General features: G+C 45.1%; 1 long non-coding RNA gene across 1 annotated transcript in view; it reads right to left on the bottom strand.

Annotated features, from left to right (window-relative positions):
- Positions 1-6,131: 6,131 nt before the first annotated feature.
- The window catches only part of LOC122796330, a 330,736-nt gene continuing 320,433 nt past the window's right edge, over positions 6,132-16,434 (bottom strand). The window contains exon 3 of the long non-coding RNA XR_006363961.1: positions 6,132-7,525. This is a non-coding gene — a long non-coding RNA (uncharacterized LOC122796330). The remainder of the gene's footprint in view (positions 7,526-16,434) is intronic.

The following is a 16,434-nucleotide window of genomic DNA, read 5'->3' as shown; positions in this document are numbered from 1 at the left end:
GCAGACCAACACGGATCCAGAACTTACTCAAGGTTGTTTTTGGTACCAAAAAAGACAGGGGACTGGAGACCTATTTTGGATCTCAGCAGACTGAACAAGTCTGTTCAAAGAACAAAGTTTCGGATGGTCACACTACAGTCCATTCTACCCTTTCTGGGTCAGGACAATTGGATGTGCTCTATTGAATGGACAGACGCTCCAGGAGGTACCTTCGCTTCTGGTTGGGAGACAGTCATTACCAGTTCAGAGCTCTGCCCTTTGGTCTCACCACAGCCCCCAGGGTGTTCAACAAATGTATGGCAGTGGTCACTGCTCACCTGAGGCGTCAAGGATTCCAGGTGTTTCCATATCTAGAAGACTGGCTCCTTACTGCTACTACCAGGCATCAACTCCTTCAAGCCAGGGACTATACAGTCTCAATTTGCTCCCAGCTAGGCATTACCATAAATTTCGAAAAATCTGCCTTGTTGCCCTGTCAGTCTATTACTTATATAGCAGCAGACTTAGATACAAGGAGCATGTCCACAAAGCTACCATTGGACAGGGTGTCCACTATTCGCCAGCAAGTTCATGTCCTCATGCAATGCAAAAGAGTGAAAGTCAGGTACGTCCTTCAAACTCTAGGTTCTATGGCGGCGACAATTCTTCTGATACCCCTGGCCCACTTCCACATGAGAATCCTGCAATGGCTTCTGTTCACACAGTGGTCCTTTCAACAGCTCCCCATGTCTCACATGATCATCATCACAGAAGCATGCAAAAGGCACCTTTCCTGGTGGATGGTCTCCCCACTAGTGATTCAGGTCAGATCCTTCATTCAGTCTCCTCTGGTTGCCACAGTGACCACGGACGCCTCCCTGATAGGGTGGCGGGGGCATTATCAGGGAAGGACAGTCCAGGGCACTTGGCAGGCTCTCGAGTACCATCTGCATATAAATGTCCTAAAGATGAGAGCCGTGCTCCTAGCATTGCAAGCTCTTCAGGACTCTCTTCCTTCTGGGACCATTGCAATTCAAACGGACAGTATGTCAGTGGTGTGATACATCAACAAGCAGGGGTAACCAGGTCCTACCCCCTATGTTGAGAAGCCCTCAGACTCTGGCAGTGGGCAATTTCCTCACAACGATTTCTGATTGCAGTGCACATCCCTTGGACGTCCAACGTCATAGCGGACAGGCTCAGCAGAGCTATTCTCATGCCTCATGAATGGTCTCTGAATCAGGTAGTTGCGGATTTAATCTTCCGCAAATGGGGTCAGCCTTGCTGCGACCTTTTTGCCACCCCCTTCAACAGCAAATGCAGCAGCTACTTCTCCCTTCTGCCGCTTCCTGGTCACCCTCCCAGAGACGCTCTAGTCTACGATTGGCCTCAGGGACTTCTTTATGCCTTCCCTCCATTTCCCCTGATACCGAAACTCATTCAGAAAGCTATGTCGTTGGGTTGCAAAATGATCCTCATTGCCCCTTACTGGCTTCAACAGATATGGTTTCCTTTTCTGCATCATTATGTTCTCGAGCGGCCTTGGACTCTGGATCCGATTCCAGAACTACTGATTCATCAATCAGGCGGGCTGCATCAATCCCTTCAAATGCTCTGGCTCACAGCTTGGTTGCTCCACTTCCAACCTTAGCCGGGATTCCCAGTATTTCCCTGGCCATTTGTGACATTATTGTTTCCTCCCATAAGTCTGCCACTAGAAGGACTTATGCTAGTAAATGGAAACGTTTTTCTTGTTGGGCAGAGGGTAGAAATATAGATCCCTTCACAGCCCCTATCCACGAGATTTTGGAGTTCCTAACAGAACTCTTTCATTCGGGGTCTGCTTCTGCTACAGTCAGAGTTCAATTAGCGGCCATTTCAAATTTCCATGTCGGTTTTTCTAATGCCAACATTATGTCTCATAAGCTATGTAAAGTGTTTCTAAGAGGTGCTACTCTCCTTAGACCCCCAGTGAGTGATCCCCCTCCTCCTTGGGACCTTAATTTGGTACTAAACTCATTAATGATGCCCCCTTTTGAACCGGCAGCTTCCTGCTGCATTAAGTTTCTATCTTGGAAGACTCTCTTTCTGGTAGCTATTACTTCAGCCAGATGTGTCTCTGAACTTCAGGCACTATCCATCGTCTTCCATACTTAGTATTTCATAAGGACAGGGTTGCTCTGAGGACTAATCCTTCTTTTCTTCCAAAGGTCTGCTCAGAAAACAATTTGAATCAGTCTATAGACCTACCTGTGTTTTTCCCTAACAACACCATCAAGGCAGAATACAAGTTACATCAATTGGATGTTCATAGACAATTGCGTTTCTATCTGCATAAGACGAAGGACATAAGGAAGTCTGACCAACTTTTCCTCTCTTATGCTCTGGGCAAACAGGGTCTCCCAGTTTCCAAAGTGACCTTATCCAGGTGGTTGTCTCATATCATTACCATTATCTACCAACTAAGGAATAAAGACTTGCCAATCAAACTGAAGGGTCATTCTACCAGGGCCTTAGCCACCTCTGTAGCCTTCCAGGCTGCCCATGGACTCTGTGCCGCTGCTACGTGGGCAAATCCTCATACCTTTATTTCTCATTAAAAGTTGGATGTGGCCTCCAGAAGTAGAGCTAGCTTTGGTTCCACTGCTCTGAAGAGTCTGTTCCAATGAGCCACCCAGGATTGTAGGTGGTAGGGACGCTGTCCCAACCAGCAAGAACGAAGGTGAGATTGACAACTTAACATAAAGAAGTTATGTACCTAGCATAATGTTTCATGTTAGTTGTCTTCATCTCGCCTTTTTTCTTGTGTCCCCCCATCCATCCCCCTATCCTTTTGAACTGAGAGGAGTTCAGTTTTCACTGGCTGAGTGTTTGCTGGTCTGTTTCCTTTACTGACTTAGACAGTAGGATAGGTATGTTTAACCATTTGTTTGGAGGGGTTTCTTCCTATAGCTATGTCTGGGTTAGCTATTTCAAACAAGATCTGGGTAGCTAGCGCTAGGCATCATGGGATAAGGGGTAGCCTCGAGCCAGTAAACAGCTCTCGAGCTATTGAAGATGGGCGAGTCGGAGCCGAGGATCGGCTCCGATCCCAACCAGCAAGAAAGAAGGCGAGATGAGGACAACTAACATGGAACGTTATGGTAGGTACATAACTTCTTTTTCATGCCCATTCCAGTCACTCTCATCACATGGTTTATCATAAAATCAGTATTACTTTGTGTGCTAATCCTGTATTCATTTTCAAGATTGCATCAGCTTAAAATGTGAATCATTTGGCAGTACTGTAAGCGCAGTGAGCACCTAATGCCATTATGGATTGCAGATATTTAGAAGCAGTTAAGATAATATTCTAGTAGAATTGCAAGCTTAGGTAAAGACAATAAGCTTATCATGCTCTTCATTAAACAGAAGGAAGAAAAGTCACTTCCCAGTTTTTTTTTCATAGTGGCTAGCTAACTGTATTGTTTTTTGTGTGGTAACTATGGGAAGGTCATTCCCTGCCTTCATGAAACTCATTCCATTAGGGAAGTAGCCACATCAAATGCACTATTTTGTAACGAATCACTAGCTGAAATGTGTGCATCTGTGACTTGCTCCACCCCTGACATACTCAAAGGAATTTGAACCTTAAGTCACCCATTTGTTCTAGGGCTTCATTTTGGTTGGCTGACCTGTCCACAAGATAATGCAAGTCCAGTGTCAGTCATCCCCAAAAAGTTAACCTCAGTAATCCAGAAATACTCTGACCTTTTTTTTTTTTGCTACCGTTTACTTTACACTTGATAGCAACCCTAAATTACAGTGTCTGTTAGTAACTACTCAGGGTCACTAGGAGCCTTTAGAATTCACATAATTAAAGTTTTAAAGGGTTAAACATCACTCTACAGTTATACTGGCCCTCTTGACTATGGTATGTGATCTATTAACCACTAACTGAGTTCACTAGTCATCCCAGGTTTTCATGTAGCAACTTGACAATGCCTAAGAAGAAACATTCATCTTTAAAAAGAACAGGCTGTACCTATCCTACATTTACAATAACAGAATGTCTGGTCATACTATGGGGGTTGTTAGCCATTAAGCAGGTGTACTAGCCACACATGGCACTTGTGCTCCCCCTATCTCAACATTACTATGAGGACCATCAGTAACCAAACAGGTTTACCCTGGCTATATACACACACACACACACACACACACACACACACACACACACACACACACACACACAGTTTCTGTATGTGTAAATAACTATACATAGATCAGCTAGCTAGTGGCTGGGACCCAAAGACTGAGTTTGCCGTCTTGCTCACTCCAAGAAAGAGGGAAGCTAGGGTTTCTGTCCTCAGTGAAGACGCATCAAGAATCAAGATTGAACTAATTGCCAGTAAAACAATGGCATCTGGGAAGAAGCAGCTAACAGTGGGTGTGGTGATGCATGTGACATAGTACCTCCACCCACTTAGGGAGTACCAAAAAATCCAATTTGACATGCACAACCAGTGTATTTGATGCTGCAGGCTTCTCATCTCCAATTTCCCTATCCAATGCACCACTGGTGTATTCCCTGTCCTGGGGGATAACACCAAGGCTACACTTAAGGAAAAATGGTGCAGCAGGCAGCTGATAGTCAGCTGAGGGGATGTAAACAGGGGATACATTCCTGGATATGCTATGGCATGCAGTAGTTCTTAAGTGGTTTCACTAGCCACCATTGACACTGGCATACTTATCTATTGTTTTCCAAATGTCCACACCAAAACAGCTTACAAAAGAACTTTTTATCCGTCTGTACTCGCAGTAGCCCTCCTGGCTATACTGGGAGTTTTGTAAGCCACTAAGTAGTTTTACTAGCCAGCCATTGAACTTATATAGTCACTCAACTATGCCTAAAGGAAAACAGTGCCTTTATGGCACAGCCACATCACATTAACACATCACAGTACAATAATGTTCACTAGACATCATGAGGATTCTGATGCCATTCCAAAGCATCCCTTTTGTAGCTAAAAATCTTCATTCATCTTGTACATATGTGAGCAACAGAGGGGTGATACAGTGAGCTTAAGATCTATAAAACAATGACAATAAATGTTGAAAGTTTATAGAAGTAGCATTGTCAAGAGGGACCTTCATGCACTTGACAGTCTAGATGCCCATTGCAAGCCTCTCATCATGACTTATGGACTTAATACCATCATACTAGACTGATTAGTGAGCATCAGTTAAGATAACAGTGTATGGTATCCTGTTAAGGCTCTCAAGCAACCTTCTGTATGATCCAAGTCTACCTCAGTTAATTATGATTTGTATCACATGGGGTTAGCAGAATTTTCTTGGAAAGGTGACATTGTTATACTTTATCCAAGGCCTATTCTAGAGTAGTACATAAGTCAGGCAGGAGTAGGAAAATATATCTATAAACTAATAGCTTGCTAGTATCAACAAGCCATTTCTGGATCACAATCCAGACAGAATAATGGTTTCTAGAGCCACAGCAACATGAAGAAAAGCTTCCTTTTTGTTAAGTAAAAGCATCACTCCATCATTGTTCTGATCATTTATGGGATTATTTGTGAAACAAGCTATAATATCTATTAGGATTCACCATGTGCTATTTTAGCTAACTTTCTGAGATGATAAGGGCATCATGATAATGCAACATCATTCATGTCTCAAGTTCTTTTGTTTTACTGGGAATACACAAGAAAAATAAACACACAGTAATCAACACTGTTTTATTTGAGACAGGCAAACAATTTATATTTTTCTCAGAATAGCTCCGTAAGTCATGACCAGAGTCTTGCACTGGACATCTGGTCTGTCAAGTGCATGAAGGTCCACCTTTACAATATTACCTCTATAAACTTTGTATTTGGTTCCAGGAAGGTGTTTTCATAAAAAAAAAAAAACTATAACTATACATTCTGAAGATGTAGTGTTGCGAAAAAAATGTTCATTTCCTTGATCCAAGTGACTCACTTTCACATTCCTAGCAGAAACAACTACAATGTTTTCTGATCAAATTATAGATTTCTAATGAATCCCCAAAATACATTAAAACCACATTCAGTCTAAAGATACACTGCATTTGTTTATTGTTTAAGGGGGAGGGAGAGCCCCTTCCCCCTCTGTGGGGTTATAGAAAGCTCTGTAAAACCCAGAAGATTGCACAGGTCACCCAGCTTGCTTGTAACCTAGGTGGATAACTTATCCTTATCATCTAAAGCTCAGTATGAGTGGTTTATTTTATTTGCTGCAAGGAAAATATGGCATTGTGCCATTTATTACTCAGAAATATTGCAAAGGAATAAACGACACACAGTGACTATTGATTATTGCACTTGCAGTGATAACCCTCAACCTTTATCCTGCTGACAGTCCCACACAGTTAAACTACTAAGTAATCAAATAACATCATTTTAAGTCTTGTTTTATATAAAGTTAACATCTTCTGGAACAAAAATTGTATTTAATGATGGATCTTAATGCTGCCTAAGCATAGCCTAGGCATCCCCCCATGATGTCTTGGAAAAAAAAGAAGTTTGCAAATATTACTGGGTCCAGTTAATCAATTTGTTAAATTAATACCAAACTCTGTGAAAAACCTGTTCTAGCTGAAACTGCTAGAATTAAGAACTAATCACTATTTTATCACTTTCAGCAAAATATTGATGTATAAAATGACCAAAACAACTACAAGGGACAAAACTGTGAATCTTCAGTATTTTACATTGTAAAACACTATACATACACATTCCTTGAATCATCGAATGACAGCAATACATACACAGAGTTCATATAAGATAGGAAAATGTGATGGAATTATTCTAGACAAGAAATGCACTCACACTGGGTATTAAGTAAATATGAACAGAATAAAGAACTACACATTACCTTTTAGATGTTCTGGAACAATTAATTTTGTTATTCATTATACACTTTTTTTGACTGGATTAAGTCACACAAAGCTAGCAGCCTCTTTTCATGGGAGATCCAAGATGGCATTGGACATCAAATAAATTCCCCTTCTCTTTCTGATAACTACCATGGGCTCTTTTACATCAACCTGAGCTACCACCAGCTCAGGTAAATACAGTGTCAATTTAATGTCTCATTCAAAGGATGGTACACTCAGGAGTCAAGAATTCCTCTTATTCTGCAACACAGTGTCAGTATTGGAAAGATGAATCTAAATACTTGGAGTGGGAATAGAACCCTCAGTTGTTTTATCTTCCAGCATCGAAGGTGAGTGTGCTACCTGTTGAGCCATTGATACAGCTAAAAATGATAATTTCTTAAAAGCAGACACAAACCTGGCATGAGAAGAGAAAGATGCTTTTGTATCTCATATCAATGGGGCTGTCTTTCTTGGGAATAGTGGTACCAAAATGCATCCAAAACAATGTCACGTCTCTTTTAATTAATCCTCATTATTCAGTTCCTTTCATGTGTTGACCACCTTTAAATGTCCTTTCCTGACTCAGATAATAAAAACACACCATTTTCCTTCCCAAATATTCTTCTCAGTTTCAGGATATGGCTACAACAACAACAACAACAAAAAACAGAACACATTTAAACAGGTCATTCTTCATTAGTGTATGCGCTGCTACTAAAATCTGTTTCAGTTGTTTAAGTTGTAAAAGGCAATAATTCCAAAGGCCACTTGTGAGGTAAAAGTAATATAACGTAAACACAACAGCACTTTTTGCATTGTTTCTTCACTTCTTACAAATGTCCTTGCTGACATTACCATTGAGTGTGCTCCTCCTCAGGACCTACTGTATCATTTCTAGGCATTTCACTACTGTGGCAGTCCCTGCTATCCTCACTTGAACCTTTGCTCAATTTGGGTCCCTATTAAATTATTGAAAAGACTGTTCAGCGAATGGCATTTTCAGTGCTCTTACATCGAACATGCCATTCACCAAACTGTTCATAGTGAGATTGTGATACAGGGAAGATTGGAAAATTTGCCCTTTCTTCAATGTAGTGTGATCTCGGAGATGGTATATATAATTAGCCGGGGGTGTGAGAGGCACAGCTCCCCACAAGAGCAGAAATCGATGAATGGCATTTTTGATGACATGCCATTCATTCATGGGAGCTTTTGATAATTTAATATAGACCCACTCGTTTTGAGTATAGCATGATGCTCACTAGGCAATGTTTTTACCTACAGTCTCATTTAGTCATTCTTAATGTTGGCATGCTATTCAACAGGCAGTACTGTTTGACAAGCATGTGACATATTTTCAATACTGTATGCTGTTTGCTACAAATTTTTTTCAATCTCTTCCCTCTTCGGAACATGCAGCCATAACAGTAGTCCTCCCTTCCAACAGAAAGATATACAGGCAGTTCTCAAGCTAAAATTCAAAGCAAAATTAATAACTTGTTCTACCAGTCATGTCAGGTCACAGGTGTATTGTCTATGAATTTCTTCTGGATCATAGATATCAGTGAAACCAATCACCAAATTAGTTAAGTCTTCTAAATACTTAGCTTCTGTAAAACATTCTAGGTTCAGTCATATACCTAAAGTCTTCATTGGTTCAGTATCTGATGATCTACATTCATTTTTTTTTTGCCTGTTCTGAGCAAAGCCATGCATAAAACCATTAAATGAGTCTTTGCCTGTGACTAAGAGGGATGAAGCTCTGACTACAGCTCAGATAACCTGTTTTCAGTTAGTGGTACCGTCAGCTGAAAGACTGAGCAAGGAGGACAAACCTAAGTGAATGATGCCAATTTATTTATCCTTGGGTAAGGGATGATCCTAGTCATGTAACACTGGTGACACCTAATGATGGCTGAGTATAATTTCTGCTTGTAATGAACAGATTGGCTCATGCAACCAATAGGGTTTGGGAAAGGGGAAGTATGGCTAGGAGTATGCACAGCTCCTCATTCTGACCAGTTAACAATTTTTAATCTGCAAGCCACCTGTGGGAGGGGTGCACAGGCCTCTTCTTAGGCCCTGGAGCTAGCTACTCTCTAGCACCTGATGCACACTAGACAGAAATGAATGAGCTGAATAAGCTTCCACAACAGAATTGAATGGGCCATTGAACTTTAACTTAGCCCAAGGATGCGTGTCTCTCTCTCCCTGATGAATAGGCTGACTGGGTAAAAGTACAGTGGCTATCAGACAAGTCCCAGGGAGATGGAGAATGGAAAAATATTAAATAAGTCGTGCAAGTTCAACATGTTTGCACCTGCACAAAATTCCTTAATAGCCTCATGAATTTGTTTCATAACCTTCAGGCAAGCTACATTGTTTGGCAATGTTATTAACTATATATAGCATTTCAAAGTGTGTTTCTTTAGCATTTCCTACCATCACCACCAGCTCTGGTAATGCATGTAGCTACCATTGCTATTCTTAGCAAAAGATAAATGTATATCTTGAGTTATTTACATTGTTTTGCACTGCATGGTAGCCATACTTCAATGTTTGTCCTAAAGTTTTGTCATAAAAGCTGTGACCTAATAAAAAATCTGTTTCAAACCAAAGTTTGATTCTCATTGCTTTGATGTCTAGTATTTTATAACTGGTGCAGATTCAATAAAGTTTACTCAGTCTGCTAAAAATGTGTTCACATCACTGTGCAATACATACACTGTAGCATACCATTTTGTATCCAGTAAGCAGCTCCACATGGTAAACATTGTGGCGTGCTAATTACAGCATAAGCAGCTGAACTGTATGCTAATCAACCAATTCAATTTGGAGGAGCAATTCAACAAGCTATAAAGCAATTGTACAGACTCAGTGTAGGTTTTTCCTGTGAATACCAAAATCTAGTACTGCTAGGGGCTGCAGTTGCTGTTATACATATGTATGTGCAATACGCACAAGTCTATGCTGCTGCTGCTGCAAATAGACCCCAGCCAAGAAGGGTATTTTGACCCTTCTTAACTTACCGCGGTCTGTATGATGTTGAAATTGTAGAGTGCTACAGGGTAGATAGAGACACACTACAGGAAGTCTGCAACCTCTGTCATCCCCAACTAAGAGCAAGAGCAAACCAATACCTATGGAGACTAAGGTATGTGTAGCACTTATTTTAGCTACAGGAACCTTTCAGATGCCAAGACGGCATATGCTTGGGATATTACAGGAATCAGCATGCAGGATCATACATCAATTCCTGAATGCTATGCTATAACATGACACTAGTTGCATACAATTTTCCCCGTACACACATGGAAATACCAGAATGACTACACAGTTACAAGAGAAAAACTCTTGAAGCCGAATTGGCGATGTGGAAATACACAAATAGTACTTGGCTCCACCACCCTCAAAACAACAGGAAAATGACAGTTTGTAGAATCCAAGGAATAACATATAAGTCACCTGTTATGAATGCTTCCTATGCACTTTTCACAAAATATGTGCACATGTACAACTTAAAAGTAAATTGTGTATGATTGCTAGGCACCTCTGACTGTGCCCAGCACTCTCCATGGTTGAAGCATTACACCCCTGTGTCATTGATAATATAGTATTTTACATTGCCATGGAATAAGATAGAAAGGACTGTCAGGTAACCAGTTTTAACAATAACACTTGTAATGGCAGTTAATAAGGCTCTCTGTGAAAGTCAATGCATGGCAAAAATACCTATGCCAACAGTAAAGTATAAGAAGTGCATACAGATAACAGTTTAATCCCCTAATGCATATAAATAACAGTTCTGTTCATAACGTGAACAAATCTAGCATGTACCTGAAAAATACAAGCATACTTTAGTGACATCAGAAGCCTTCTGTGCTGATACATCTAAAGGAATGTCAATCCTCTATGTTCTACAAATACATAAGTCCTCTCACCTTCAAGTTCCCTTGCTACACGGTTACCTTGTTATGGTGTAGACTCATGCCTCTGAGAACAGTATATACTGTATGCAAACGAAGTGTAATCTCATTAGAATTGCTGAATCCCAGTCTTTTGGATTCATATAGCAGATGTAAACATAGTGCAGACACTACCTCAGCATTTGTTGCTAATGGATTGCAGCTGTGAATGGTTAGTGGGGGGAGAAGGAATACACAACAATTCAGACTCCCTAACCTGCAGTGGGTGTGTCAGCTAAGATACACTTTCAAAGTGTAGAATTAATTGTAACAAGGTTTTAAACAGAAGTGAGCAGCACACATTTCTCAGTTTCTCTTCAGTAATATCCGAACTCCCCTGCCTTTGTTGAAAACTGTATAATCTGAAGTAGGAGATTCATTTGTCTGCAACCTGTGGGTCATGGATCCGATATCGGATCTGAACCGGCATGGTTTTCCAGCTATGGATCCGAGCTCTCAGCTCCTCCCCTCTCCCATAATGCCCTGCTCTCCCTACATGACCTCAGATCTAGTTTGCCGCGCTGGTGACCAGATTGGTTTCTCGAGCTCTACAGCTAAGTGTCTTATTCAGCTTTTTCTAGTGCTAAAATTTAATTTTTTTGACAGTTTTGTGTGAAAGTTTAGGTTTCCCTTTTTGTAGCTAAAGTTGTTTAGTTTTATTAATCTTTTTATATTTAGTTTCCCTCCCCTCACTGGTAGTGTAGTGTGTGTTTGGGCCTGTGTTGTGTGACTAGTTTACTTTTACTTTTTTTAGATTAGTTTAAGTAAAAGCTAGGCTCTTAGGATGTCTGAACAACCTAAGGCTATTTTTTCGAAGTGCTACGAGTGTGGCCATAAGCTTTCCCCTGCTGATGGCCACACTCGGTGCGTTCGATGCCTTGGGGTTGAGCACCTCACTTCTGGATGTTCCATTTTTGCAGGGTTCAACCCCAGGGCATTGAAGGAGCAGAGGTCGAAGCTGGTCCTGGCGGGACTTTTGCCCCCGGACTCGGCTCCGGCTTCCGCCTCGGGGTACCGTGTCACGGTTCCTCCTCCGCTCCCCTCCTCCTCCTGGGACTCAACCTCCCTGTAGTGGTTCGGAGGAGAGGGAAGCTAGAAAGAAGGACCGGAGGGAGAAGCACCATAAGCGGCGGGCCGAGACCTCAGTTTCGGCCCTGCCTGCCAAGCGGGCTTCTCCTCCGGCCTCCTTGTCTGCTGGTTCTCCCCCTCCTCGGCTCCGGTCGCCCGTGTGCTTTTCACCGGGACCTGAGGAGGAGGAGACCCGATCTCCGTCGAGGCTAGCCTACCTGAGTAGCCTCGTCGAGATCGACTTATAGTTTATCGGATGCTGATCTGGACCGGATGATGAGAAGGTTCATCCAGGCCCAGATGCAGATGGGAGTGCTCTTGCCTCCCCCCCCTCTGGGGGGGAGCTCGACCCCTTTCTTTAAACCTATAGCTCCTTCTCCGACCCGCTACCCGGGTTCGGAGCAGTTGGAGCCGAGTAGCTTCGGAGCCGGGGGTGGGTCGGCGCCGATAGTACTCGGTACTTCAGATCCGACCCTGCCCTTGAGTGCTTCGGATCCGACCTCTCGGAGCCTGGATCCGAGCTTCGGATCCGGGGGGGATCAGTGCTCCTTCAGCGCCGTCTGTGTCGGAGCGCCCTGTCCCCTCGGATCCAAGCGCTTCGGCACCGGCTCCGATCCACTCTTCGGATCCCAGGGGGAGCCGATTATCGGATCCTTTGGTCGAGGCCGGCTCCCCCTCGGCTTTTGATGTAGTGGAGAGGGCCCTGTTGAGGGTTTCCGGACCCCCGGCACTTGCTTCGGCTCCGTTCTGCGCTCCATCTGCACTGGGCCAGGCTTCCACCATCCGGCCATTGGGACAGCCCGCTCCTTTGCCCCAAGTTGTTCCTTCAGAACAGGTCACAGTTTGCAAGGAGTCCTCTGACAGCCCCCCGGAGGATGCCCCCCGCAAACATACATGCAAAAGGAGGCACATAGACTCCCCCGAGTCTCTCACTGAAGACACGGACTTGGAGGAAGGGGAAGGCTCCCCAAGATCACCCCCTGAGGATGTCTCCTTTGGAGACATCATGGAAATGCTTCGCATAAGGGGGGGTGGTCTGCCCCCAAGTCTTCCTCGGACGAGTCCGTGTTCTTGGAGGCATTTGAAGCGGGCCCGTCTACCTCTTGGGTGTCCCCTCCTGCCGACCCACTGGTGGACCTGATTACCACCAGGGTGTGGAAGGAACCAGACACCGTGGAGCCAATCCCAAAAAGGCCCGACCGTATACTTAGTCCCCCGGCTGACCGTGCCCATTGGAGTAAGGGGCCTCCAGTAGATGCCATGTTGACGGCGGCAGCCACCAAGAGGGAACTTGCTCAGGAGAGTCCCTCAGTCCATCCCCTGAGCAAGGAGTCTCGGATGATGGACCGCTTGGGGAAGCGGATGTTTAGTTCAGCGACCTTCTCAGTAAGAGCGCTGAACTACCTGGCACATGTGATTAGGATGCAGCGCGATCTTATCAAGGAATACGCTGCATCCCCCCCAGAGTCCATGTCGGAGGAGGACAAAGTTTTGCACTCCACCCGTATGGCCACTCTCAGGTCCGTCACTAATACCTCTATGCGGTTACTGTCCCATGCTACGGAAGGTGCCGCTAGAGCCACAGGGGCAGGCCTAGTTACCAGACATCAGGCCTGGCTCCGTCATTGCGAATTCACGGAGCCCTTCAAGGCGTCTTTTGCGAACGTCCCCTTCGATGGTTCTGCCCTCTTTGGCAAAACTGTTCGTGATACTTTGACCCAGAGCGAAAAGGACGGGAAGACGCTGTCTGCCGTCGGAATCCGCTTCTCTGTGCCCCAGAGGCCCTATTCTAGGAACCAAAAGGGCCAGAAGAAGATGTGGTTCTGGAAGTCGCAGCAATCCCAACCCGCTCCGGACAACCAGTCCTTCCGTGGCAGAGGAGGACAGGGAGGACGCCGCCCCAGGGGCAGAGGGGCTCCCAGGAACTTCGGGTCCAGAGAACCCTTCTCTGAACGGCCCGCGCAGCAGCCCTGAAGGGTTGCCCGGCTGCTCCACTCTGGAGGCAGTCGGGGGACGTTTTTCGGAGCACCTAGCGGCATGGGAGTCCATAACATCAGACCGCTGGGTCCTCCAAATCATATCCAGAGGATACCGTATCCCATTTCGTCACATGCCAAAACTGAAGTCCCTCCCCGACGTTCCACCCGGTCAGTGGGAGGCCGCTTTGGCAGAAATTGGCCATCTGCTAAAGAAAAGAGCCGTCCAGCCCATCCCCCCAGACCAGATCGGATCAGGGTTCTACTCCAGGTTCTTTTTAGTGCCAAAAAAGACGGGGGATCTAAGACCAATTTTAGACCTTTCACTCTTGAACCTGGCAGTTCCCAAGGAGAAGTTCCGAATGGTCACGTTGCAGTCTATTCTCCCCCTTCTGGGAGAAAATCACTGGATGTGCTCCATAGACCTCAAGGATGCGTACTACCACATACTAATGGACAGGTGCTCCTGGAGGTTTTTCCGCTTCCGGCTGGGAGCCAGTCACTACCAATTCCGGGTCCTTCCCTTTGGTCTCACCACAGCCCCCAGGGTGTTCACCAAAGTATTAGCAGTGGTAGTGGCCCACCTGAGGCTTCAGGGGGTGCAGGTCTTCCCTTACCTGGACGACTGGCTTCTCACCGCTCCAACAAGGCATCTACTATTATTGGCGCGAGACTTCTTTCTCCTTCTAGCTCCCCGTCTGGGCATCACAATAAATACAGAAAAATCAAACCTAGCACCCACGCAGTTCATAGATTTTATAGGTGCCAGGTTAGACACGAGACGGTTAAGAGCCTTCCTCACTGCGGACAGAATTCAGAATCTGCAGCTCCAGGTGCGGGCCATTCTCCACTCCAACTCAGTTCCGGCGGAGTTGGTCCTGAGGGCTCTAGGGTCCATGGCGGCAGCGATAGCTCTTCTTCCTCTTGCCAGGTTCAATATGCGCATCCTTCAATGGACACTCCTAGTTCAGTGGTCGTATCTTGCTCTTCCTATGCATCATCCCATTGCGATCAGCAAGGCTTGCAAGCGGTCCCTCCTGTGGTGGCTCCACTCTCCGGATCTCCACGGAGGCCGCCCCTTTTGTGCTTCTCCCCCTCTCGCCACGGTGACCACGGACGCCTCCCGCCTCGGGTGGGGGGGGGCATTTTGCAGGCCGGACGGTCCAAGGCACGTGGAACGATTCAGAGACTTTACTGCATATCAACGTTCTAGAGATGAGAGCAGTGCTCTTAGCATTGCTAGCACTTCAGGCCCTTCTTTCTTCCCTTGGGAACTATTGCGATCCAGTCGGACAACATGTCTGTCGTCTGGTATATCAACAAGCAAGGAGGAACCAGGTCTTACCCTCTTTGTCGAGAAGCCATGAGAGTGTGGGAATGGGCAATCTCCACCAACCGCTTTCTCATAGCAATGCATATTCCGGGTCGGTCCAACATCCTTGCGGACAAACTCAGTCGCACCATTCTCACCCCTTACGAGTGGTCTCTCAACGCATCTTCGCACGGTGGGGAACTCCTTGTTGCGATCTTTTTGCGTCTCCCTCAAACACCAAGTGCGACAGTTTTTTCACTCTAATACCTCCTCCCGGAGATACCCCAAGAGATGCTCTGGTGCATGCTTGGCCACCCGGTCTTCTTTATGCTTACCCCCCCTTGCCTCTGATGCTCCAAGTTCTTCAGAAAGCCTCTCGGTTGGGGTGCAGAATGATTCTCATTGCCCCATTTTGGCCTCGACAGATCTGGTTCCCTTTCCTAAGGTCTCACTCAGTGAATCCTCCTTGGATTCTAGATCCCATTCCGGATCTGATATCTCACCCTTCCCGCTTATCAGCCCCGAATCTGGACAACCTGAAGCTGACTGCTTGGCTGCTCCAGTTCCACTCCTGATCAGGACTCCCGGTATTTCGTCTCCAGTTAAAGCCATCCTGGTGGCGGCTCATAAACCATCCGCCAGGAAAGTTTACCGCAGCAAGTGGAAACGGTTCTCCATGTGGGCGGAGCGGCAAGGTCTAAACCCCTTCACAGTTCCCCTTCCTCTGGTGCTTGACTTCTTAACCACTCTTTTTAATGATGGTGCCAGCAGTTCTACGGTCAAAGTGCAACTTGCGGCAATTTCTCATTATCATATTGGTCACGACTCCAGTCCACTGATGTCTGCCAAATTGTGTAAGATTTTCCTAAAAGGTACCTTTCTTCTCAGGCCCCCTGTAAAGCAAGTGGTTCCCCCTTGGGACCTTTCTTTGGTCCTTCAGGCCTTGACCGCTCCCCCCTTCGAACCTGCGACGACGGTAGATCTGAAATTTTTATCTTTCAAGACGGCCTTTTTAGTAGCAATTACCTCGGCCAAGAGAGTTTCAGAACTTCAAGCCTTATCAGCCAAGCCTCCTTACTTGGTCTTTCATCCGGACCGTGTATACCTCAGGACCAACCCGTCCTTTCTTCCTAAGGTAGCTTCTGAAGCAAATATTAATCAATCCATTATCCTCCCTGTTTTCTTTCCTAAATATCAAAACAAGGGTGAATACAAGCTTCATTCCTTAGA

Source organism: Protopterus annectens, chromosome 3.part0 (genome assembly GCF_019279795.1).
Source record: "Protopterus annectens isolate FY-2018-M chromosome 3.part0, PAN1.0, whole genome shotgun sequence".
Classification (NCBI taxonomy): Eukaryota; Metazoa; Chordata; order Ceratodontiformes; family Protopteridae; genus Protopterus; species Protopterus annectens.
The sequence above is the reverse complement of the archived record's forward strand: the minus strand, read 5'-3'. Positions and strand labels throughout refer to the sequence as shown.